General features: G+C 35.0%; 1 long non-coding RNA gene across 1 annotated transcript in view; it reads left to right on the top strand.

The window, feature by feature from the left end:
• The first annotated feature begins 995 nt into the window (after positions 1–995).
• LOC144281623 (uncharacterized) overlaps positions 996–26,045 on the top strand; it is a 128,327-nt gene continuing 103,277 nt past the window's right edge. The window contains exons 1-2 of the long non-coding RNA XR_013350054.1: positions 996–1,144; positions 10,937–11,074. This is a non-coding gene — a long non-coding RNA (uncharacterized LOC144281623). The remainder of the gene's footprint in view (positions 1,145–10,936; positions 11,075–26,045) is intronic.

Below are 26,045 nucleotides of genomic sequence, written 5' to 3'. Positions count from 1 at the left end.
TTTGTATAAATACATATTTCATTTGATTTTTGTTTTTTAAATTAATTTATCTATTTACACAATTTGACAAAATATAGTATAATAACCCACTGCTCATCCCATTAAGGTCCCTCCTTAGTGCTCATCACCCAGTTACCCCATCCCCTGACCCCCCTTCCCTTCTACAACCCTTTGTTTTCCAGAGTTAGGAGTCTCCAATGGTTTGTCTTCCTCTCTATTTTTTCCCTACTCAATTTCCCTCCTTTCCCTTATAATATCTTTCACTATTTCTTATGTTCCATATGAGTGAAACCATATAATGATTTCTCTGATTGACTTATTTCACTCAACATAATTACCCTCCAGTTCCATCCATGTTGAAGCAAATGGTGGGTATTCGTCCTTTCTGGTGGCTGAGTAGTATATATATACCACATCTTCTTTATCTGGTCATCTGTCAAAGGACATAGTAGCTCCTTCCACAGTTTGGATGTTGTGGACATTGCTGCTATAAACATTGGGGTACAAGGGTCCTGTTGTTTCACATCTGTATCTTTGGGAATACATATCTATTTTACATATTTATTTTTTGAGAGATTTATACTAGGCAAGGACTCCACAGGACCATGGAGACATATCTACATGGAGACATGCTCATCCTTCTATAATATGCTCTAGTAGCACAGATGCTAGATTTCACTCTTCAAATCATCTTAACCCCATTTCTTGGACTATATAGGTCTCTCCCCTAAGACAGAACTCCAAAGAGTGAACCTTGCTATCAAAGGGTTGGAGAAGGGAAAGCTATTTTCAGGGTGTTAATGGAAGTGAAGAATGTGGGTTGTCCTTTCCATAGAAGTGCATGGGGTCTTTTGAGTTTTGGGACATAGCAGGGAATGTAAAAAAAAAAGAGGAATGCATCTCATTTCAGGCAAGAGTGTGAGGCTCTTCAAGCTTCTAGTTTCTAGTACAGAACTCTGAATTGTCCCAGAATTCTAAACACAATCCTGGTCTTCTGGTTGTTATGTAGGGTTATTTCTTAGCTTAATTTATAACTTTCAAATACTTAAATATATAGCATGTGAATCTTCATATCTATTCTTGCCTAGGCTCTGCAAATATTAGAGATATTCAGCACATACATGCCAAAAAGCAACAATAGCAGGTGGGATCTTAACACTAATTGTTTCTTTTACTATGCAAACAGTGGACAGAACAAGCAAATTATTAGCTGTAACAGGAATCTAGCCTTTTGCCAGAGATTTGTCATTAAAGTGAAGGAGGTCGGTTGAGCAGAAGGGTCAGTGTTAATTACATTTTGAAAAACTTCAGATGGAGAATGTACTGGACAAGTATGTGATCCCTAAATAATTTCTGATTCCTTGATTCTACACTGCCTAGGTAATTCAGAGGCTTATTGTTGTAAAGAACTGCTGTGGATATACTGCCCAAGGAAGCTTTGGGCAAAACCAGAAGCTCTGGGCCCTATCCTGTGAACAGTAATGCATACCATTGTTCTTTGCTACTAACCAAAAAATGATTTGGGAAATTCATTCAATCTTATTTAGTCTGTCTTCTAATCTTTAGTATTAAGAATCTGAAGCCTGTAAGCCTAAGATCTAGAATACCTTCAGAGATAAAGGCAGCTCTAGCATCTCTTAAATGGCCATATTTTAATTTAGTATGGTGCCTAAAAAATAGTAACTACCTAGTAAATTGTAGCTTCTATGAAAATTAATTGTAAAGAATGAAAATATAAATCTTCAGTTTCCAGCAGTATGGTAAAATATTTATTCAGAGAATAGCTCTTTCTGTAAGAACATAACCTAAATATGCCACATGTAAACAACACAATGTAAAACAAAAACATCTCTTTCAGTGCATGTCTGAGCAGGAAGGAAAGAAAATGATTTGCTCAGAAGCCAGAATGACAAGGGGGGAACCCAAAAGAATAAGGAAGCCTGAGAGCTGACATCTGCCTCGGGGTTTCTGCAGATTCTTAATGCCACAGAGTTTGGGCTTTAGTGCCCACAAACCAAAGAATGAAAACAGTATAAGGCATGAACAGAGCTGAGGACAGGATGAGAAACTTCACAAGAAGCCAGGACATATTAAACATGATATGGTCAGAAAGGAAACTAGATAAAGAACACTTAGTTTGCAGACAGAGATACTTTGAATATATCCTCTTCTCTTAAAATTTTAGACATAACTTTTCTTTCAGGTGAATTTTGGGTTTGAATCCACATTATCGAAATGTCCCAAACAAACTTCAAGTGAAAAATGTAATATAAAGTGTTCTCAAATTGGTAGTGCCTCAGGCACTTGGATGAGGTAAATAATTTCTGGTTTCTGTTCTTTAAATTCAGATATTATGGAATGGCCAAAGATAAAACTCCAAGTGAGGCAAATTTGTAATTAAAAAATTAAACAGATACAATCGTAAGTCAACAATAGCAATAATATATGGAAATAAGACTTGCAAAAAGTACTGAAAGTGTTTTTAACAATTAAGAAATAACGCAAAAATATGAAGAATGGACAAAAAGCTATCAGTATTGGCCAAAACTATTTGAAAAGGAACCATATAGAACATTTAAAAGTGATTAAAATAAAAGAACATTTAAAAGTGAAAATAAAATCATTGAAAGTGGAAAAATAAAGGATAGGGTAAACAAAGAAATTGCTGAAGAAAGTAGAAACTGAAGGATATATTTAATAAGTTATTCATAATATATCAGAGAGAGACTAAAAATGAAAACTATAAAAGAAAGGTAAAGAGAGATGGGAAATAAAGTATAATTAGAATTCCAGAGGAGATGAAAGAAAAAATTAGAGAAAGACAAGACAATAGTTGGAAATGTTTCAGAATTGCTGAAAAACACCACGCTAGGCAAGGACTCCACAGGGCCATGGAGTAAGCCCACTGGGTCAAAAAAGAATGGACAAAAAACAACTCTTATTTGTACCCTCTACCTTGGACTATTGTACATCAAAAATTACATTTTAAAGCAAATAGAAAGAAAAGACAATTTACCAACAGAAGAAGAAATACTATGCTCATAGCAGAATTCTACATAGCTGCAGATCCAGACAACAATGAAATAATCAAAACACTGAAAGAAAATATTTATCAATCTAGACAAGAATGCCCAGAATGTATATATATATCTCACTTTTCAAGAATGTGAGATAAATAAAAATCGTTTAGAGAAATCAAAACTGAAATCTTTGCCAAGTTACCAAATTTACTTCTGAAGGAAATGCATTCTGAAGAAGGAAAGTGATTTATAAAAATAATCTGATGGGAAAAAAGAATGGTCAGCAAATAATACGAATTTATGGCTTAATTTAAGGAAATAATGTAGAAGTCAATAACAATATTTTCTAATTTGTAAGTTCAAACAAACCAAATTAGTACTAAAATATTATACCGCAATTATACATACCATAAAATAAGTAGCAAAATGGTAACAAGTCATACCTATCAAGAATTTGAATGTAAATGGACTAAAACCTCCAACCAAAGACACAGTGTGATGGAATGGATAAAATAGCAAGACCCATCTATATGCTGCCTACAAGGGACTCATTTCAGACTGAAAGGCACATGCAGATTGAAAGTAAAGAGACAAATTACCATGCAAATGGAAGTGAAAAGAATGCCAGGGTAGTAGTACTTATGTCAGACAAAATAGACTATAAAACAAAGACTGTCACAAGAGGCAAAGAAGGATACTAAATAATATAAATGGGACAATCCAATAAAAACGTATCATAATTGTAAATATTTATGAACCCGGCATTGGAGTGTGCAAATACACAAAGCAGCTAATAATGAGCATAAAGGAAGAATTGATAGTAATACAGTAATAGTAGGGGACATTAATACTCCAATTACATCAATAGATAAACATCCAAACAGAAAATCAACAAGGAAATAGTGGCTTTGAATGACACGTTGGACCAGGTGGATATACAGATATAATCAGAATATTCCATCCTAAACCAGCAGAATCCACAATCTTTTCAAGTGCACATGGAACATTCTCCAAAATATATAACATATTAGGCCAGAAAACAAGTCTTAAAAATTCAAAAAGATTGAAGAGATACTATGCATCTTTTAAAAACACAATGCTATGGAACTAGAAATCATCTATAAGAAAAAAATCTGGAGAGAACACAAATACACGGAGATTAAATACTATTCTACTAAACAATGAATGAGGGGCACCTGTGTGGCTCAGTCAGTTAAGTATCTGACTCTTTTTTTTTTTTTAATATTTTATTTATTTATTTAGGATAGTCACAGAGAGAGAGAGAGAGAGGCAGAGACACAGGCAGAGGGAGAAGCAGGCTCCATGCACCGGGAGCCTGACGTGGGATTCGATCCCGGGTCTCCAGGATCGCGCCCTGGGCCAAAGGCAGGCGCCAAACCGCTGCGCCACCCAGGGATCCCAGTATCTGACTCTTGATTTTGTCTCAGGTCATGATCTCAAGGTTGAGACCAAGCCTGGTGTCAGCCTTAATATTCTCTCTCCTTCTCCCTCTGCCTCTTCCCACCACCCTCATATGTAGGCTCTCTCTCTCTCTTTCAATAAAAAATAAAATAAAATATTTATAAACATCTAAAAAATCAAAGAGAAAATCAAAACAATCATGGAGACAAATGAAAATGATTATTTGGCATGCAGCAAAAATTGTTCTAAAAAATGATAACAATACCTATCCCAAGAAGCAAGAAAAATATCAACTAGAAGAGAAATAAACAAAATAGAAACTAAAAAAGCCTCAATAGAACAGATCAATGAAACCAGGAACTGATTCTTTGAGGAGAAAAAAAGTCTTAAGTCAGACTCCTAAAAAAAAGAGAGGATTCAAATAAACAAAATTAGAAATGAAAGAGGGAAATACCAACCAACACTACAGAAACACAAAGGATTATAAGAGAATATTATTAAAAATTACATGACAACAAATTAGATAAACTAGAACTATGTGTTGAAACATATAATCTCCCAAAACTTAATCAGGAAGAAATAGAAAATTTGAACAGACAATTACCAGCAATGAAATTGAATCAGTAATCAAAAACTCCCAACAAACGAACATCCAGGGCCAGATGGCTTCATAGGTGAATTCTATCAAATATTTAAAGAAGAGTTAATACATTCTTAAATTAGTCCAAAAAAGAAAGAGAAAGAAAAGCTTCCAAATATATTCTATAAGACCAGCATTGCCCTGATAACAAAAGTAGATAAAGACACTACAAAAAAGAGAACTATAGGACAATATCTCTGATAACCATAGATGCAGAAATCTTCAACAATATTAGGAAATTGAATCCAACAATATACCAAAAAATCATTCACCACAATCAAGTGGGATTTATTCCCAGGATGCAAGTGTGGTTAAATATTCACAAATTAAGCAATGTAATACATTATAGCAATAAGAGAAAGTATAAAAACCATATGGTCATTTCAATAGATGCAGAAAAAGTATGTGATAAGGTAAAACATTCATTCATGATAAAAATCCTCAACAAGTTAAGTTTACAGGGAACATACTTCAACATAATAAAGGCAATATGTGAAAAACCCACAGCTAACATCATATTCAAGGGTGAAAAATTAAGAGCTTTCTAAGATCAGGAGCAAGACAAGGATGTCCATTCAACAAAGTAGTAGAAGTTTTTGCCATAGCAATCAGACAAGAAAAAGAAATAAAAGGAATCCAAATTGGTGACGAATGAGCAAAACTTTCACTATTTTCCGATGACTTAATACTGTATATAGAAGACCCTAAAGACTCCACCAAATTACTGCTAACACTGATGAATGAGTCCAGTAAAGTCACAGGATATGAAATCAATACACAGAAATCCATTGCATTTCTATACACTAATAATGATGTAATAGAGAAATTTAAAAAGCAATCCCATTTACAATTGCACCAAAAATATATAAAATACCAACGAATAAACTTAATCAAAGAGGTGAAAGACTTGTACTCTGAAAAGTATAAAACCCAGATGACAGAAATTGAAGATGACACAAATAGAAAAAATATTCCATGCTTATAGATAGGAAGAACAAATATCATTAAAATGTCCATAATACCCAAAGAAATCTACAGATTTAATGCATTCTCTATCAAAAATGTTGACAGCATCTTTTACAGAATTTGAACAAGTAATTTTAAAATTTGTATGGAACCACAAAACACCCTAAATAGCCAAAGCAATCTTGAAAAGGAGAAGAACAAAACTGGAAATATTACAATCTCAGATTTAAGATATACTACAAAGCTGTATTAAACAAAACAGTATGGTACTGGCACAAAAACAGACACATAGATTAACAAAACAGACTAGAGACCCCAGAAATAAACCCACACTTATATAGTCAATTGATCTTTGACAAAGTAGCCAAAAATATGACAAAAAGTCTTTTCAACAAATGGTTTTGGGAAAACTGGACATCTCCATGCAAAAGAATGAAACTGGACTATGTTCTTACATTATACACAAAAATAAACTCAAAATGGATTAAGAATCTGAATGTCAGACCTGAATCCATAAAAATTCTAAAGAGAACACAAGCAGTAATTTATTTGGTGGCAGCTGTAACAATATTTTTCTAGATATGTCTCCTGAAGCAATAAGAAAGAAAAGCAAAAATAAACTATTGGGACCACATCAAAATAAAAAAAAAAAACGAAACAAAACAAAACAAAAAAACCAAAAGAACTTTTGCTCAGTAAGGAAACCACTAGCAAAACAAAAAGACAACCTATCAAATGGGGGAAAATATTTACAAATGACATGTCCATTAGGGTTAGCATCCAAAATATATAAAGAACTTACACAACTCAACAGCAAAAAAACCCCAAATAATCTGATTCAAAATGGCAGAAGACATGAATAGACATTTCTCCAAAGAAGACATACAGATGGCCATCAGACACATGAAAAGATGCTCAACATCACTAATCATCAGTCAAATGCAAATCAAAACCATAGTGAGATATCACCTCACACCTATCAGAATGGCTAACATAAAAAACATAAGAAACCAGTGTTGGCAAAGATGTGGAAGGAAATACCTCTGTGTATTGTTGGTGGGAATGAAAACTGATGCAGCCACTGTGAAGAGAGTATGGAGGTTCCTCCGAAGAAGGAAGATGTGGTATATGTATAATGGAATATTACTTAGCCATTGAAAAAGAATAAAATCTTACTATTTGCAACAACGTGAATAGATGGAGCGAGTATAATTTTAAGTGAAATGAGTCAAAGGAAGACAAATACCATATCATTGCTCTCATATGTGAAATTTTTTTTTTTAAATTTTTATTTATTTATGATAGTCACAGAGAGAGAGAGAGAGGCAGAGACACAGGCAGAAGGAGAAGCAGGCTCCATGCACCAGGAGCCCGATGTGGGATTCGATCCCGGGTCTCCAGGATCGCGCCCTGGGCCAAAGATAGGCGCTAAACTGCTGCGCCACCCAGGGATCCCTGAAATTTAAGAAACAAAACAAACAAAAGAGACAAACCAAAAGCTGACTCTTAACTATAGGGAACAAACTGATGGTTACCAGAGGGGAGGCGGGTGAGGGGATGAGTGAAATAAGTAAAGGAGATTAAGAGTATACTTATCATAATGAGCACTGAGTAAGGCATAGAACTGTTAAATCATTATATTGTACACCTGAAACTAACATATACTGGAAACTAACATAACTATATTGGATTTAAAAAAAAGAAAAAACTTCAGAACACAGAAAGTTTGCAAGTAAAATGAGAGAAAAGGACACACTGATGAATACTAATCAAATAAAGCTAATGTTGCTATATTACTATCACATGAAAGGCCATTAGGATAGAAAAAATTACTAGAGATAAAACTACTACATATGAATAAAAGCTTTGTTTATAAAGAATACATAAAATACATATAAAGACAATATGGACAGAACAAGTAGAAACTGGTAAAATCATCAATAGAGTGGAAAGTTAAACACATGCCCAGTAATTAAATATAAAAAAATAAATTTATAAAAAATTTTAACCAAATGGTTAGTAAGCTTGGCCTAATAACACATAGACTAGTATGGTTGCCAGAATTCTAAGATGTTCTCTAAGATTCCCACCCCACACTTGATGTACGTGTCCCATATAATTCAAGACAGTGAATATGATGGGACATTTCTGTGATTAGGTTCTGATTTATGGCATAGTTGACCTTTAGAAAGTGAGATTATCCTGGATGGTCCAGGTACTGATTTTTTATCCTGATCAATGAAATTAGAACCGTGAGAAGGAATCAAATGCATGGGGGATTCTCTGCTGCTGGCTTTGAATATGGAAAAGGCTGCATGACAAAGTTTGTGGGTGGTATCTAGTTGCTGAGAGTAGTCCCCAGCATTGTTGACAGCCAACAAAAAGATGGAAAATCAGTCCTACAAATGCAAGAACTGGATTTGGCTAACATCCTGAATAAGCTTGGAAGTAGACTCTTCCCTAGAGCCTCCAGAAGGATACAGTCCTGCTAAGATTCTGATCAGAGAACTTAGCCATACCATGGACTTCTGACCGGAGCTAGAACTCGAGCTAAAAAATGAGTTTTGGTTTAAGTGACTAATTTATAGTAACTTGTTATAGAGCAACAAATACTGTACATCTACTATATTGGACAACTAAAGAATTCACATTTTTTTCACAAACACATTGGTAATTTATGAAAAATGACCAGAGATTTAGTCATAAAGCAATTTGTAACAAATTTCAAAGAATGTGTTATGTGCATTGCATGCTTTCTTGCCTTTTCTTTCTTTCTTTTTTTTTTTTGGAATTTATTTATTTATTCATTAGAGACACACTCACAGAGAGGCAGAGACAGGCAGGAGAAGCAGGCTTCCTATGGGGAGCCTGATGTGGGACTTAATCCCGGAACTCCAGGAACACTACCTGAGCCAAAGGCAGATGCTCAACCACTGAGCCACCCAGGCATCCCAGCATGCTTTTGATAGTACAATTTGGTTAGAAAAAAAAATACAATTTGGTCAGAATGAACAAAAAATGAATAGAGATATCCATGTATGTGGAAATTAAAATATTTCTCAATAACTCATGAATTAAAGGAAGAAACAATTAAAATTATAATACAGTCAATAATGAATGATAAAAATTCTATGTATCAAAGTTTGTGGAATGCAACTAACTCTTGGCAAACTAGGAATAGAAGGAATCTCTTTAAACTGATGGTTATCCATAAAATCCTACAATAAATAATTTCCTTTAAATTGAAGATCAAAACAAGTGTGTCCACATCAATTTCCTAAAGGTATTAGTAGGATAGTAAGATAAGAAAAAAAGTAATAACCCTTATAATAATTGGAGTTAAGGAAATAAATAAGTCATTGTTCCTAGGTGTTAACCGTCTATATGGAAATCACCAAATATTTACAAATTATTAGAATTATCAAGAGAGATTAGCTAGTTTGGGATATAAAATTGATGTACAAAAGTAAATTGTATTTTTACGTACTATCACATTCTTAGAAAAAGCAAATCAGTGAGAAAGTATATATTTATAAAAACAACAAAAATATGTCAAGGAATAAAATAACAAACGAGTAAGACTTTTGTGCAGAAATCCATAAAACCGTAATGAAAGTTATTAACAACACCTGAATAAATAAATAAATAAATAAATAAATAAATAAAATGCTATACCATGCTCATGGATAGACACAATATATTAAAAATGTCAATTGTCTGCAAGTTGGCTTATTCAACATTATGTCAGTCAAAATGGTTCTTTTCATGAAACTTGACAAGCCTATTTTAAAATCTACACAAAATTTCAAAGCCTCAAGAATATTCAAGCCATTACTAATAGAGAAACATAAAATGAAGGGAGTTGCCTCAGAAAATAAGATTTACTATTATAAAAACTATATTTTAAATTTGTTACAGCATAATATTGACATTTGAGGCAAATATGGAAAAGAATAGAAAACCAACCTATTTGTCTATATAAATTTGATATATAGCAGAAATGGTATCTCAGATCAACGGAGAAAAAAAGGGACTATTAAATAAATGTTTCAGGAAATTGAGTATCCACAAAAGAAAAAAACACATTGGACCTTTAATCTCATGCAAAGAATAAATTTCAGATAAATCAAATACTTAAATGTCACAAGCAAAACTTTAAAATTTACAGAAACTATATATTGAATGCATATATGATTCATAGCACATATAGAAATGTACTAGAGATTGAAAAGTTTGATATGCTTTAACTAACTGCCATGTTTGTCAATATTTAGATAAAGAAAGGAAGGCAGAAAGAGATAAGCAAGCATGTTTCACTCCTAAAGTCACATAGAACTCCTTAAATATATGTTGTAAATAAAGAAGGGCACATTTATAAGTAATTAGGCACGAGTCCTCTGACATTTATTGATGTAGGTTTGAAAGTAGGTGAGGTCTGGAGCAGAGGGCCAAGAAAGAATTCTTGAGACATCTTTGGTGCAAAAAGGTGATTTTATTAAAGCATTGGTGGGAGTCGGGTGGTGGTGGTGGGGTGGGGGTCGGAAACTATGGGCAGAAAGAGTTGCTACACCAGGCTTATGAGAGGTGGCTGATTATGTACTTGAGAGTTGAGGGTAAGGAAAAAAGGGGGTTTTCAAAAGAACTTTCACATGGTAAAGAGGACCAACAGAGATACTGGAGGCTTTGCCATAGTCAAGGTTGTTTTTCCCTCTAGTAAAGCAGTAACATTAAGACAGTTGGGAGTTGCCCTCTGGAATTTAGGTTATTCATAAAAATGCTTTTTTTTTCTTGTAAATCGCTAAGACATTTGTAAACTGAGGGAGACTCATGTCTTACTGGACTGTGATCTCTATTAGTTAACCACTTGTTTTTCCCTTCCTTTATTTAGTTTCAAGGCTGGCCAGAGTGCCTGAGGAATGTCACATACAACCCACCTGAAGGGGGATAGGTTTGCAAGGTGTGTCAGCTTGTGCTTTGTCCTTAGCTTGCCTTCTGCTTCCTCATCATTTATGACTCATGGGGCTGTGTAAGTCATAGTATCTCTCTTTCTATTTTATCTATTATTCTTGAATTAACTATAACTTCTTATCTCACGGTACTATTTTTACTTACAATCTTTTTTCTTAGGTTTACTTGCGAGACTCAAATAGAGATTTGAGTTGAGATTTCAACTCAAATCTTAGGGTAGGTGTATGCGATCTTTAAGGAAAGTTTATTGTAGAAAAGTCCTTTGAAAATGATTTTTAGCTTCTTTAACAGAAGCTGCCATTTGATCTGGAAATGGAAGTTCTAGCTAGACAGTTTCTTTTTACTCACAACGATTTTGTCACAAATTGGAGTATAAACTGCTTGGCAGAAAAAAAAAAAAAAAAGCCAGAACTTCTACTTTGCTCCTGGCAAAAACTCAAAAGGACAATTTGTACCATTTGTAAGTAATCAAAACAGATCATCCACACTAAAGCTAGGAGAACTTTTGGTTCCAATTCAATCTGCTTTGAGTTGGTTTTGGATGGTAGTGTTTTTGGAGATAATTGCCCCCATTGCCAAATTGATGCTTATGTTCTTTCCTCAAGGAAAAAGACTGCCATAGAACAAATTAAGGGTGATTAGCACAAAAAGTAGGTAATTACCAATAAGTTCAATAAACTCACATGAGCTTTGGAGCCAGAAGGGCATTTCTTTAGGCTTTTGGGTTTATCATTTGCTAGTTGTTTGACCTAGGAGGAAATACTTAATCTCTGAGCACAAAATTCCTTATTTGTAATATTAGAGTTTCCTGACAGGGTGGTTAGGGGCATTAGAGATAGCATATGAAGTGCCAAGAACTGCTACTGGGATAGGGGTCATTTTCCATAAATGATAAGCATTTATTACTATTGAACTAAATATAATAAAATCTGGGTGTTTCAGCTGGGGTATATTCTAGAAATATAATTTGAAACTATTTTTGAGAACAGATAATTATATCAAGACTCACTTATTTCTCTTCTATGAGATCTCCAGATAACCAAGGATGCACAAGTGTTTTCCTTCCTTTAAGTTTTGATTCAGAAACAATCTAGATCCAATATTTAATAGGGATATATATCTAAAACATAACAAAATAAATTTTATACATTATACTACTAAAATTTAAAAAACAAATCTCATGTTGTAGCAGGATTTAAAGTCCTTTTTCATTTTTCTTTTTAAAGTTATGATTTAATGATTTATACTCCCCAGGCATGTGATCCTGGGAAATTTCTAGCTCAGGGCATTGTAGCTCTGCATATTTTTCCAAATGATTTTCATGGGATTTTCCATAGAAAAATAATTTCAAATTTGCTTCCTGCTAACACCCAGAAGCTTCTCTTTTCCCTCCATAGATAGGGAGTTATTATGTTTAAAGTATATAAAATGCTCAATATTGTACTAAATAAATTCTTATTCAAAACACGAGTTGTTTATTTAAAAGGTATGTTTAATATTAAAGAGGAAACATTCATTAGTTGGTTGATTTTCTGGGTTATCTACGTTCTGCTTCTTTCATGGGTCTGAATAATCAAGGGATAGTTATTATTGGGAGAAAATAATTCTGTTTATATAAGTATATATTTTTTGAATCATCTTCAGACTAATACTGTGTTACATAATTTGTAAATTTTGCTACCTGAAATATATTAATATATTAATGTGCTATTATATTAACATATATTAATATATCAATGTGATACTAAGGGTTATTTGTTTTCAGAAGTCCATAAAATTCAGATTTCACTCTTGATCAGACTCAATCAGGTAGTGTGCTGATAAATGTTTAACAACTGGTTCTCAGAAAACATAGCTGCAGTTTGTAGCATTGCTGAATTTTGTAGTGTGAAAACTCTTCTAACCAGGCTAATTTAAAGCTCAAAAGTTAAATCACTAAACACAGAATTAGGAAGAAATGCACACAACTGGCTCTCCTGAGCTGGAAAGAGTTCACTCCAGCATACCTCTACATATTTTCCATGCTATAAAGACATATTAAAATAATCAAATTAAATTTAATTCATTAATTGAGTGTCTATTATGAACCAGTTCCTATTCAGATATTGGGAATATCTCTCTGTATATTACATTTGGTATATTTACTTGCTTGTTTATTGCCAGGTTTTGCCCTTAAAAAAAGCCTCATAAAGTTAAGAACTTTTTCTTTTTAATTATTGATATCTCTGAGCCTAGAATAATGGCTGACACATAACAGGCAATAAATAAAAGATTTGTTGAGTCAAATAAAGGAAACTCAATCTCTGTCTTCAATGAGCTTGTAGTCTATCAGAAAAGGAAACAAAAAAGCTATTTTAGGGAGAAAACCAAATTAGAGCATATTATAATTAATAAGTTTTAGTATTTTTTGAAGTTGAAAATTATATTGTAATGAATTCTATACTACTGTAGTTATTAATAATTTATATCAGTGGTAAAAATGATATTTTATTGAAGTGGTATATGTTGATCATGACTCTGCAAAATATAGCAGCAATACCACCAAGAGTAACAGTAATTTAGTGTTTGTTCCATGCTGGGCATATGCTCATTGAATTACATGTATTATTGAAATTATTTCTCATAATATTCCTTCAAATATGCACTAATTTTATCTTCCTAATATATGAAAAAAACTTCAGCTCCAAATAGTTCAGTAAGTTGCTCAAGTCAATATCTAATAATTATCACGCTACATTTTGAACCTAATTCTTTCTGATTCTAGATGCCATGTTCTTGACCTCTATTCAGGTTAACACAAATTTCTCTCTTTGTTGTTTCAAAATGGTCTTTGACAGTTTCATATTTTCACTTTTATGTTTTGCCATCTGCAGCTGCAAGACCAGCAATTAGGATTATTTTTTAAAATTAAAGATGCTCTACCATTGGCAATAGGGTCTCTACAAAATGTTTCAAATTGGCCACAGGATTTAAATTAGTTCATTATAGGTTGTGAAAGGAGGGAGTCATAAATAATCTTCTTAGGGTCTCAAGAACCCACTGGCAAGCTGTGAATAGATAGATATTAATGATGCAGTTCCCTTTAGATAGGTATTTTAGGGCCTTTGGTGGAAAGCAGGGTAATTACACATTTCTTATGCCAACTACTACTTATTCCCTTATCTAGTAGCTGTACAATTTTTATGTGATAATTTATCTGATATCTTCACTTGATTTTTGTAACTCTCCTGATTCTGTCACTTACTGGTGTATGACTCTTGGCAGGTAAATGGAAATATTAATAATACAACCTCAAAGAGTTGAGAGGAGTAAATAAGATGATCCATGTATTTTAAGTAGTACCTGGCACATGGTAAGCACTTTCTATATATTAGCTCTTATTATTATTATTTTGAATAACACTGGAGAGTTCTAAGTTAAGGGAGGATAACTATTTAGCATTTCACAAGTTAGGTGACAGATCTCGGACCACTGTTCTTTGTTCTGAAATACAGTGCTATTTTATAGGGCCTGGAGTGGGGTGTTGAGTGCAATGCAGGCCAGGGCACAGTAAAGGTCCTCCCTCCTGATGTCATATAGTCTATCAAATATTCCAATTAATTGGTAGTTCACAAGTTTCTTTCTTTTTTCTTTAAAGATTTATTTATTTATTTGAGAGAGAGAGAGAGAGAGAACACATGAGTGTGTGTACAAAAGGAGGGGCAGAGAGAGAGGGGGAGAGACAAGATCTAGAGCAGATTCCCACTGACTGTGGAGGCTGACCTAGGCCTCAATCCCAGGACCCTGAGATCATGACCTGAGCCAAAGCCAAGAGTAGGAAGCCAGTGGACTGAGCCATCCAGATGCCACAAATTTCTTTCTAAAAATATATTCCCATTTTTCTTTAAATGTTCAATTATCATTAGTTAACTTTCTTCCTAATTTCCATTTCAAACTTGTTTTATTTCTTATTAGAACAAAAATTTTTATACTAGGAACTACATTTTATTTATTGCTATGTCTTATAAATCTCATCTTGTAGATTCTTCAATAGTCACTGAATTGGAAATTCAGAAAAAGCTAAGGAGAAGTGATAAGCCTATAAAGTGTGTGTTTTTCTAATGGTATCTACTTTTAATCTTCACTGTCTCTTATTTTACCTCATATCTGTCTACATCCTAGGTAACATTGCATTAGGAATGCAATCACATATTTACTTCACAGACTACACCAATGAAGGTGCTCAGCCTGTTTATGTCAGGAATTGCCAGGTTTTGGATAACTGAATTCTTAAATTTTGAACTTATATTTTGCCTCTAAAGACACAAAAAGGCACTGATTTAACTCATTTTTTTCTTTCATGCAACAAAATACTTACTTGAACACATCTTAATTACCTTTATCAAAATGTGAGAGGTACAGCAGTAAACAAATCTGAAAAAAGGAAAAAAAAAAAAAAAAACCCTCCTGCCCTCATGGAGCTTATATTGTATTGGGAAGAGATAGGGAAAATGAATATATAGTAAGTTTAGATAATGATAAATGCTATGGAGAAGGATGAGGCAAATTAAAGTGTATAGAATACTTGCAGGGGTAGAATTAACCATGTAATGTGGGGTAGGGAGGTTCACGGATAGGCTGACAGTCTGAACAAAGGTCTGAAGGAAGTAAGCACACAAGTCATGCAGAAATAGAGAGAGGGGACAATAAATACTCGGAGCCTAAAGTGCGTGTGGGTGCTATGAAAGAAAATTGCACCCTACAAATTAAACAGGCAAAATTTTTAAGACTTTTGTAATGGAGGTCAGAGATTGAACTCCACAAACAAAGGATTGGAAGTTAAGAGGTGGATTGATGGGTAACTCAGAGGCCATCTGTGTCTATTAATAGGTTTTACCCAAGGGAAAAGTGAAGTTTTTCATATTTTCAGGGAAGGGAGTGAGGTTGTGTAGAACCTGGAAGTCAGTCTCTTACTCTCCCACAGAGACTAGGAGATGGGGCACTATCTCCCCTGATGGTTGCATTTCAAAGACATGGCTCTCAGGTCCCTGAGAAAGACATTTCTGGAATTTAAACAAGGAAATGATTTGCATCTCAAAGAGGCAGAGAAAGAATGTACAATTACACGTTTTCTAAAGTAAATGCTCTAAGAAAAATGAAGTCAGGTGCCTAGAGGCAAGAAGATCCTGTTTAAAGTTTAATCAAGCTGAGAACTTTCAGGTCATGTTGGTCAGTGTCTTTGTTTAAGAAATAGCTGGAAAGGTCAGGGTGTTTGTGTGTGTGTTTGGGCGGGGGGGTTGATGGGGTTGGGGGGGAAGGGGGTTGGGGAAGGTGTTGATGTATGGAAGTGAAGTTAGGGAGATGGGGTGTGCTTAGATAAGGATTTGTTAGTATCTCCAGACTTCAGCCTTTGATCTGAGAGCCCTGGAAGCCTTTTGAGATTTTGTTTTGTTTTTTAGTTTAATTTGCCAACATACAGCATTTGAGGGTTTTGAGCAGAGAAATGCCTGAATCTGCTTTCCATATCTAAAGGATCATAGTGGCTGCTAAAGAGAACAAACTCCATGTACAGGAGAGCTATATCCTCTGGGAGACCAGTTAGAAAATTATCACCATAATCCCAGTGGGAGACTATGTGGTTCAGGACAGAGCAGCGGTAGCAAGAGTGTAAAAAGTGGCCGGATTCTCATGTGTTCAACAGTAGAAGCCACAGGATTTCTCATGGATTTTTAGTGGGAGAGAAATAGAAAAGTCAAGGTTAACTCCAAGGACTTCAGTCTGAGCAAATGGAAGGCTGGAGGCTGTCAGAGAAATGGGGAGTTTGGTTTTGGACCATGTTCAGTTTGAGATGTTTCAAAGGGAATGTCTATGATGATAATTGAAAATGTTTCTTCTCTGAAGAAATATGAACTTTTAGAGTTCATATTTTAAAAAGTTCCCAAACTCTAATTCTCAGATTCAATTCTCTCATTAAAAGGCAATTATTTATTACTGAATGTAGAATTTTTACCAGACTTCACTAATAGAAGAGCCAAACTCCAGAAGAAAGCTTAAAAACAATAAAAACAAATGAAGTTAAGGAAAATATCAGTGTTCTGAACGCCAGAGGTCAGCAGTATCATAGAAATAGAAGATGAATCTAGGAGGCATTCTCAATAAAACATTTTGTTTGGGCACATTTATTTCTACCTCACTGATGCTAGCAGCAGAAGTCTTCAGACATGAAAATAAAGCGTAGCCTTTTCACTGAAGACATTTTATGTAAAGAAAAAATAATATTTCAGTTTATAAGGATCCAGAAAAACTATAATGTAGCTGGGAGGCTTCTATAGCATTTGAAAATATAAGCACAAAAACCGATGGAGCCAGGGACAATGGGGCATATTTTTTTTCTGGATGCTCTTGCTGAAGTTATGCTGGCAGTGATGAATTGCTGAGGGTAGAGAAGAGAGCAGCTGGGGTATCCTCAGTTCAAATTTGGTATTCCAGGGTCAGGCTGCAGCTTTGGTATATGTGCCTCTTAAGAAAGGTGACATTGCTGTCTCGGCCCTACTTAAATCAGTTGTAGCTTTTGGGGCCAGTAGGTCATGAGTGCTCGAGTCAGGGATGGTAATCTTCCTTCCATCAGGGAATAGAGGAGGATGCAAGAAGTAAGACAAGAAAAGAAATAGTGGATAAAGGAAGAAAGTGCAGAGTTAAAGCCAAACTAATGAAACTTTAGTATCTTCCAAAAGAGATGAGAAAAAAAAGAAACATTTATTTATTTAATATGAGTAAAAGGGACACACAGACTTGTGTAAGATAGCTGGTATATTCTTTTTTTTTTTTTTTTTGGTTAGAAAATAGAGTAGGGGTTGATATAGGTAAGTAAATTGTCAGGAGCTAATATACTAGATTTAAATTTGGAGAAAGGGTGATTCTCTATTGGAGAAATTCAATTATTTTGATAAACAAATTAAAAGAGGTGTGCATATAAGAGAGAGAGAGAGAGAGAGACAGAGACAGAGACAGAGACCGAATACGGACTGCTTCTGTTTCTCCATGGACTGCTTCACCCTCTGCTAAACTGCTATGTATAGCTAGAAATACATTCAGTCAGGATATGTTTCTTTGCAATGATATTTAAAAATATGTTGCAGGGTATCTAGGTGGCTCAGTTGGTTAGGCATGTACCTTCTGCTTAGGTCATGATCCCAGGGGTCCTGGGATCGAGTCTCCCATTGAGAGCCTACCTCTCCCTCTGCTTCCCTCTCTCTGTCTGTCTCTCATGAATAAACAAAATCTTAAAAAAATAAAAATATGATGCAAAGAATGATATCATTATATGTCAAAATTGCTGCCTCACTTTCTCTATGGAATAGAGAAGGATAAATATGTTTGCATCATTTTCTAGGGATATAGGACAAATGCACTATAATTTATTGCCCTGAAATCCTGAAGGACAATAGGGTAAATGGACTGAATCACTATTAAGATCAATTAGGCACACAGGCTTACAAAGTGCCATAAATACAACTCATTATTTGAACCCCTTGATATTCCCCTTTTATACTTACTCCATTCATCAGCTAGATCAATTACATATCTTTGCTCCTTTCAACCACAGCCTCTTATCTCTTCTAGACAAAGGACTTTGGGTTTTGATGAATTTTGTTCCACTTTTTCTTTCCTGGATTGTTAAAGCCAGCCTTCCTTTTTTCCTTCCATCCTTCTCTAATTCCTCCTTCCCTCCCTTCCATCTTCCTTTATTACTCCCCTTATTTTCTCCCTTCTTGGCTCCCTGTCTCCATTATTTTCACTCTCCCTCTCTTTTCCCCATCTTCTTGTATTCAATGGGTATATATTAAGCTCACTGGATGGCAGACACTATGCTACATGGTAAGATTAGAGAGGTGAGGAGGACATACACTCCCTGCCCTCTAGAAACTCAGGGTCAGTTAGATGGATATGAGAACAACTCAAGTGCTGTTCACTACATGCTATACTGAAAGAATGTGTATTTTTCTCAATTTTAAAGCTCAGAACCCAGGAAAGTAGAATTTCTATCATTATTTTCATTTTACATGACAAAAGGATTAGAGATGTCAAATCATACAGGTAATAATTCAGAATTACCAAATAGGTTGTGAACAGACCGCATGAAGTTGCTGTTTCCAAAATCACCATGCCACTACTTCATTCCCACCCTTCATTTTGTCCTTTTTCATGGTTGGAAAGGACACTGTCATTACTTCTTTTCTCTGTGACTCTGACTTCACTCCTAGCTCCTTTGTGCCACCTTCATTGCTAGACCTCTTTCTCAACTACCCCCATTACTGATTTTCTTTTTCTTTTTCTTTTTTTTTTTTATTTTCTTTTTCAATGAAGAATTGAGTGATGGTTCTTTCTGTGATGATTTTTCCAACTATTTAATGCCATTTAGAATGTTTTCAGAGGTACAAATTAATTTTTTAAATTTGTTTGCACCCTTCTGAAAGTTAGAGATCCTAGCCCTTGAAGGATGAAATATGGTTTATATTAATTTTTAAAAACTAATTCATTTTTAGAGTAGTTTTGGTCTCACAGCAAAATTGAGCTGAAAGTACACAGTTCCCACATATTCCCTGTCCCCTCCCCAGAGCCTCCCTCACTATCCACATCCCACACTACAGTGTTATCCTAGATGAACCTATATTGAAACGTTCTTGCCACCCAAAGTCCACACTTTACGTTATTATAAGTACATTATATATATACTTTTATATGGATTTTGATGAGTTGCATATTATATGGATTTTGATGAGTATATAATGACATGTAGCCCCTGTTGCAGTATCATACAGGATAGTTTCACTGCCCTAAAATCCTCTTGCTTTGCCTATTCATCTCTCCCTTTCCTCAAACTCCTGATCTTTTTATTGTCCTCATAGTTTTGCCTTTTCCAGAATGTCACACAGTCGGAATGATAAAATGTGTGGCCTTTTCAAATTGGTTTCTTTCACTTAGTAATATGCATTTAAGGTTCCTCTGGGTTTCTTCATGGATTGGTAGTTTATTTATTTTTAGTTGTGAATAATATTCCATTGTCTGGATGGACCACTATTTATTTATCCATTCACCAATGAAGGACATTCTGGTTGCCTGATCACTTCAAAGTTTTGGCAATTTCTTTTCTTTTTTAGCATCAATTATTCTTCTTTAAAAAAATTTTTTTTAGTGGTTTCACTGAGTTTGCAATATATGTTTACAACTAATCAAAGTTCATTTCAAATAACACTATGCCAATTCATGAGTAGTGCAAGTAACTCATAAAAAAAATACTAATTCCTCCTTCCTGTCCCTTGTATCAGTGCTGTCATACATAAACACAGACACACATGGACACACACACACAGACACACACATAAGTACATTGAATACATTGTTGCCATTGTTATTTTGAACAAGTGTTATATGTTAAATTAAGAAAAATAAAAGTTTTTATTTTTCCTTCGCTTATTCCTTTTTGTGCTTCTATTTTTATGTAGATTGAAGTTTCTGTTCTGTCTTATTTTTCTTCTATCTGAAGAAATTTTAACATTTCTTGCAAAAAATTCCCTCAGTTTTTGTTTATCTGAGAAAGTCTATTTCTCCTTTCCTTTAGAAGGATAATTTCTCAGGATACAGAATTCTAGTTTGGTGTTTTTCTTCTCTCAACCTTTTAAATATTCCATTCCATGATCTTCTTCCTCGCATGTTTTTTTTTAAAGATTTTATTTATTCATAATAGACACAGAGAGAGTGGCAGAGACACAGGCAGAGGGAGAAGCAGGCTCCCTGCAAAGAGCCTGATGTGGGACTCGATCCCAGAACCCCGGGATCATGCCCTGAGCTGAAGGCAGGCTCTCAACCACTGAACCACCCAGGAGTCCCCCTTGTGTGGTTTCTGAGGAGAAGTCAGATGTAACTCTTTTTTTTTTTTTTTTTCAGATGTAATTCTTATTTTTGCTTCCTTATATGTAGTTGTTTCTCCTCTGACTTCTTTCAAGATTTTTACCTTTGATTTTCTCAAGTTTGAATATGATATTCCTAAGTATAGTTTTTTGGGGATGCCTGGGTGGCTTAGTCAGTTAATCATCTGACTTGATTTTGGCTCAGGTCATGATCTGGGGATCTTGGGATCATGAGATCTAGCCTGTTTTGGGCTCTGGGTCCAGCAAGGAGTGTGCTTGTGGTTCTCTCTCTCTCTCCCCCACAGCCCCTCACTTGACGCTGCATGTGGGTGTGTGCTTTGTCTCAAATAAATAAATCTTAAAAAAGAAAAGATAGAGGCAGCTGAGTGCCTCAGTTGGTTGAGTGTTTGCCTTCGGCTCTGTTCATGGTCCCAGGGCCCTGAGATTGAATCCCATGTCAGGCTCCCTGCTCTGTGGGGAGTCTGATTCTCCTTCTGCCTGTCTTTCTGCTCATGCTCTTGTAGCTCTCTCAGATAAATAAATAAAATCTTAAAAAAAAATAAGTGTAGTTTTTTGTTTTGCATTTACTCTGCTTGATGTGCTCTGAGCTTTCCTTACCCTGTGATTTGGTGCCTGACATTAATTTGGGGGAAATTCTCAGTAATTATTGCTTCAAATACTGCTTCTGTTCATTTTTCTCTTTCTTCACCCATTGGTGCTCCCATTATGCATATGTTACACATTTTTAGCTGTCCTATAGTTCTTGGATATTCTATTTTTTTCTTTTTCTTTTTCAGTTTTAGAAGTTTATATTGTCATACCATCAATAGCACATAGATACATAGATTCTTTTTTTAAAATCAAGGTATAATTAACATAACGCTATATTAGTTTCAGGTGTACACCATGGTTCAATATTTGTATTGCAAAATGATCATTATAATAAGTGCAGTTAACATCCATCATCATGCATAGTTATGATTTTTTTTTCTTGATGAGAACTTTCTTTTTTTTTTTTTTTAAGATCTATTCATTTATTTTAGAGAGAGAGAGAGAGAGAGAACAAGAGCATGCACAGGGGGGAGGGCCAGGGGGCAGGGAGAGAGAGAATCCCAAACAGACTCTCTGCTGAGTGCAAAGCCAGAAGTGGGGCTGAATTTCAGGATCCTGAGATCATGACCTGAGCCAAAATTAAGAGTCAACTGCTCCGGTGCCTGGGTGGCTCAGTTGGTTAAGTGTTAGCCTTTTGCTCAGGTCATGATCCCAGGGTGCTGGGATTGAGTCCCACATTGAGCTCCCTGTTCAGTGGGGAGTCTGCTTCTCCCTCTCCCTCTCCCTCCTGATTGTGCTCTTTTACTCTCACTTTCTCTCTGAAGTAAAAAAATATATATATGTATATATGAAATTTCATATATATATATATATGAAATTGACCACTCAACCAACTGAACCACCCAGGCATCCCTTGTGAGAACTTTCATTATCCACCCTAGCTACTTTCAAATATGTAATACAGTCTTATTAAGTTTTTTTTTAAAGTATTGTTTAAATATTTTTTTCTTTATTTATTTATGATAGTCACACACACACAGAGAGAGAGAGAGAGGCAGAGACACAGGCAGAGGGAGAAGCAGGCTCCATGCACTGGGAGCCCGACGTGGGATTCGATCCCGGGTCTCCAGGATCACGCCCTGGGCCAAAGGCAGGCGCCAAACCGCTGCACCACCCAGGGATCCCCCAGTCTTATTAAGTTATGTATGCTACATTCTCATGACTTATAAGTGGAATTTTATCACTTTTGACTCCCTTTATCATTTCACCTATCCTTCATCCCCTGCCTCAGAGAACATGAATCTGTTCCTATATCCATGACTATGGCTTGTGTGTGTTATGTGTGCTTTATTTTTAAGATTCTGTATATAAATGTGATTATATAGTATTAATCATTTTTCCTGTCACATAGAGATTTTTCTTCAGCTATTTCCAGTCTATTAATGAGCCCATCCAAAGCATTCTTTATTTCTGTTATGATTTTTTGAACTCTAGCATTTTTTTTTCCTTAGAATTTCCATCTCTTTGCTTCATTATCCACCTGTTTCTTGTATGCTATCTATGTTTTCCATGAAAACCCTTAGCATTCTAATCAAAAACTTTAAAATTCTTGGTCTGACCATTTCTGTCATATCTGACTCTGGTTCTTTTTTTTAAAATATATTTTTAAAAGATTTTATTTATTTATTCATGAGAGACACAGAGAGAGAGGCAGAGACACAGGCAGAGGGAGAAGCAGACTCCATGCAGAGAGCCCCATGTAGGACTCAGTCAGTCCCATGACCTGAGCCAAAGGCAGACGCTCAACTGCTGAGCCACCCAGGCTCCTCTGGTGCTTGTTTACTCTTTTTAGTCTATGCTTTTTGCCTTTTAGTGTCTTGTAAATTTTGTTGAAAAGTGGACATGATGTAAGAGCAACTGCAGAAAAAAAGGCCTTTTGTAATGTAGTGGCAAGGTGTGGGGGAGAGGGAAACCTTCTGTAGTGCTGTGATTAGGTCTCAGGCTTTATGTGAGCCTGCGCCTCTGGACTGTGAGTCTCATCAACGCTTCTCAGTTTTTTCACTCCTTAGGTGGGACAGAATTTCTGGGGGGGACTGGAGTGGGCTATTTCCCTCTTTCCAGGTTGTTTAGGCTCTGATAAAATAGTTTCATCTGAGGGAGAGCCTTGTTAAGAGCAGAATGCTCTGGTGTATTCAAGGTGGTTACTTTTCCTCTGTCCCTGCTGGAAGTATTTTCTCTTATGTTCACTGTGAGGACCTAGTAGGGCTTTTGAAGGGAAAGCTCCTGCAGGAGTTTTTGACTCTCAGAGTTGCCCACACTGAACTTCCAGCAATTAATCAATTATTAATCAACTATAGTTTAGGTTTTCCTCACCCCTGCTCCCCATACTGGTTACTGATTCTGGCTTTTGAGGAGGTTTCTGCCAGTGCGTTTCTGCTCTGCTGGGTTGTGATTCTTTGTTTCTGCCTGTCTGTCTTTCAATTTTTGGAGGCAGTGATTTGCCTTGTGATTTCACTTTTAAAGAAGAGTGGTTTATATTTTCATTTTGTTCAGCTTTACTTGTTGTTAGGATAGAATGGGAATTTCTAAACTCCTCACATGCCAGACTGGAAACCTGAAGCCATTTTATATTAATTTTAGCAATGATAGAATAGGGAAGCAAAAATGCCAATTGTATCAAGATAGGTAACAATAGGAGGTATTTTATACCAGATGCACTTCTTGGTTATAATGGTTCAGATTTCCCATCAGAATGAGTAAATTACAGGATCTTTCCTATAATATGCATATGTAGTTTGTCTTCTGAAAATACTTAACTTGGTAAATTGTAACTTCAAGTGATTTTAAATATTACTGTTTTACTTCAAATGTACTCAGAAATATTGAAAACGTATTCCCAAATTGAAACAAAAGTCTAGAAAATTATTATATTGAAAACTTTGTGTCAAATAATTTTAGGAAATTCCACATATGATGACTGACTTCCTCATATAACTGGAAGTTTCAGTGTAGTCCATGAAAGATTTTGAGAAGCTTGAAAGGAACTTCTTTCCTTTGGTTTACCCAGAGTGAAATGAAAGTTAGTTAACAACTGACTCCTCTATTTTCCTGAATAACATATGTTAATGTCTAATGGGAATATATTCTCTGAACATCCTTTGAGACCTTGGATAGTTTTTTCATTGGTCTAGTCATTCAATAAATACTTATTGAGCCACCTGGCTTGTTGGAAGAGGAAAAGGGTCATGGATTCAGGCCAGTACCCTATTCAGAAATTTCTCTGTCACATACACTTATCCCTTCTCCTAGGAAAAAGCCTATCAGAACATTTGTCCCACAGGGAGAAGATCTTACCCATGAATATTCATAAATACAATGAGAAGATAAATAAATTCTGGGGTGTAAGGTACAGCATGGTAATTATTGTTAACAATACAATATTCTATATTTATATATCTGAATAATACAATTATTTATATATGAAAGTTGCTGAGAGAGTTGGGTTTTATTTATTTATTTTTTTAAGAGTGGATTTTAGAAGTTCTCATTATGAGAAAAAAATTATACTTCAGTGATTTGATGGATGTTAGATTATTGTGGTAATCATTTAATAATATATACACATATCAAATCATTATGCAGTACAACTTAAACTAACACACTGTTGTATATTAACTGTATAAAACTGGAATAATAAAATAATAATAATAATAAATAATAAATAATAATAATAAAACTGGAAAGAAAGTAGGTGGTACTGAGCTTTAGAGCCATTGTTGAGTATTCTCTAGATAGACTTCACATCAGACAAGATGAAGAGTGATAACTGTCACAGACTTAAAGTTTAGTTGCAACTTTTCTGATTTTGTGAAAGAAAAATTGTAAAAATTTCCCAAGAGCACTTATTCTCAACCAGAAGTAATTATGCCCCTCAGGGGATATTTAGCAATATTTGGAGACATTTTGATGGTCATAATTAGGGAGGATACTGGCATCTAGTAGATAGGGGATGCTACTAAATGCATCCTACTATGCATATGACAGACCCTTTCAACATACTTATCTTGTCCTAAATGTCAATAATGCTGATGCTGAAAAGCCCTATGGTAAATTGTTATTTACAGAAGCACAGATAAACCATAATGTAAGCATTGTTAGGCCTGGGATGATTATAATTTTATGAACACTGAACATGGTGAACAAAACATAAGAAAGAGTAGAACTATCAAGTATTCCACCTTTACAACTGCAAGTTATACTAATTTTGGAATAGTATCTGAATTTTGCTTTTATTCTTTATATTTAAGTGCTGATAGGTTCACACTCATATTTCTGTTTTTTTTTTTGTTTGTTTTTTTTTATAAAAAATTTCCTTGTATCAGTGTTCTCCCACTATGTTTCCAGCCTCAGGTTTTCAGAGAGAATGTCAGGTGTATTGAGCTCTTTTCCTCACTCTTCAGGGTTGGACTCATAGAACAGTTGGCTAAGAAAGAACCTGCAGCTTGAAATTACTTTTCTCAATGTGAGAGCTATGTACGAAATGTGACCATTAGTGCTTTCTTCACTGTGCTATTGCAGTAGAAAAGG

The sequence above is a fragment of the Canis aureus genome, chromosome 13, assembly GCF_053574225.1.
Source record: "Canis aureus isolate CA01 chromosome 13, VMU_Caureus_v.1.0, whole genome shotgun sequence".
Taxonomy (NCBI): Eukaryota; Metazoa; Chordata; class Mammalia; order Carnivora; family Canidae; genus Canis; species Canis aureus.
The sequence above is the reverse complement of the archived record's forward strand: the minus strand, read 5'-3'. Positions and strand labels throughout refer to the sequence as shown.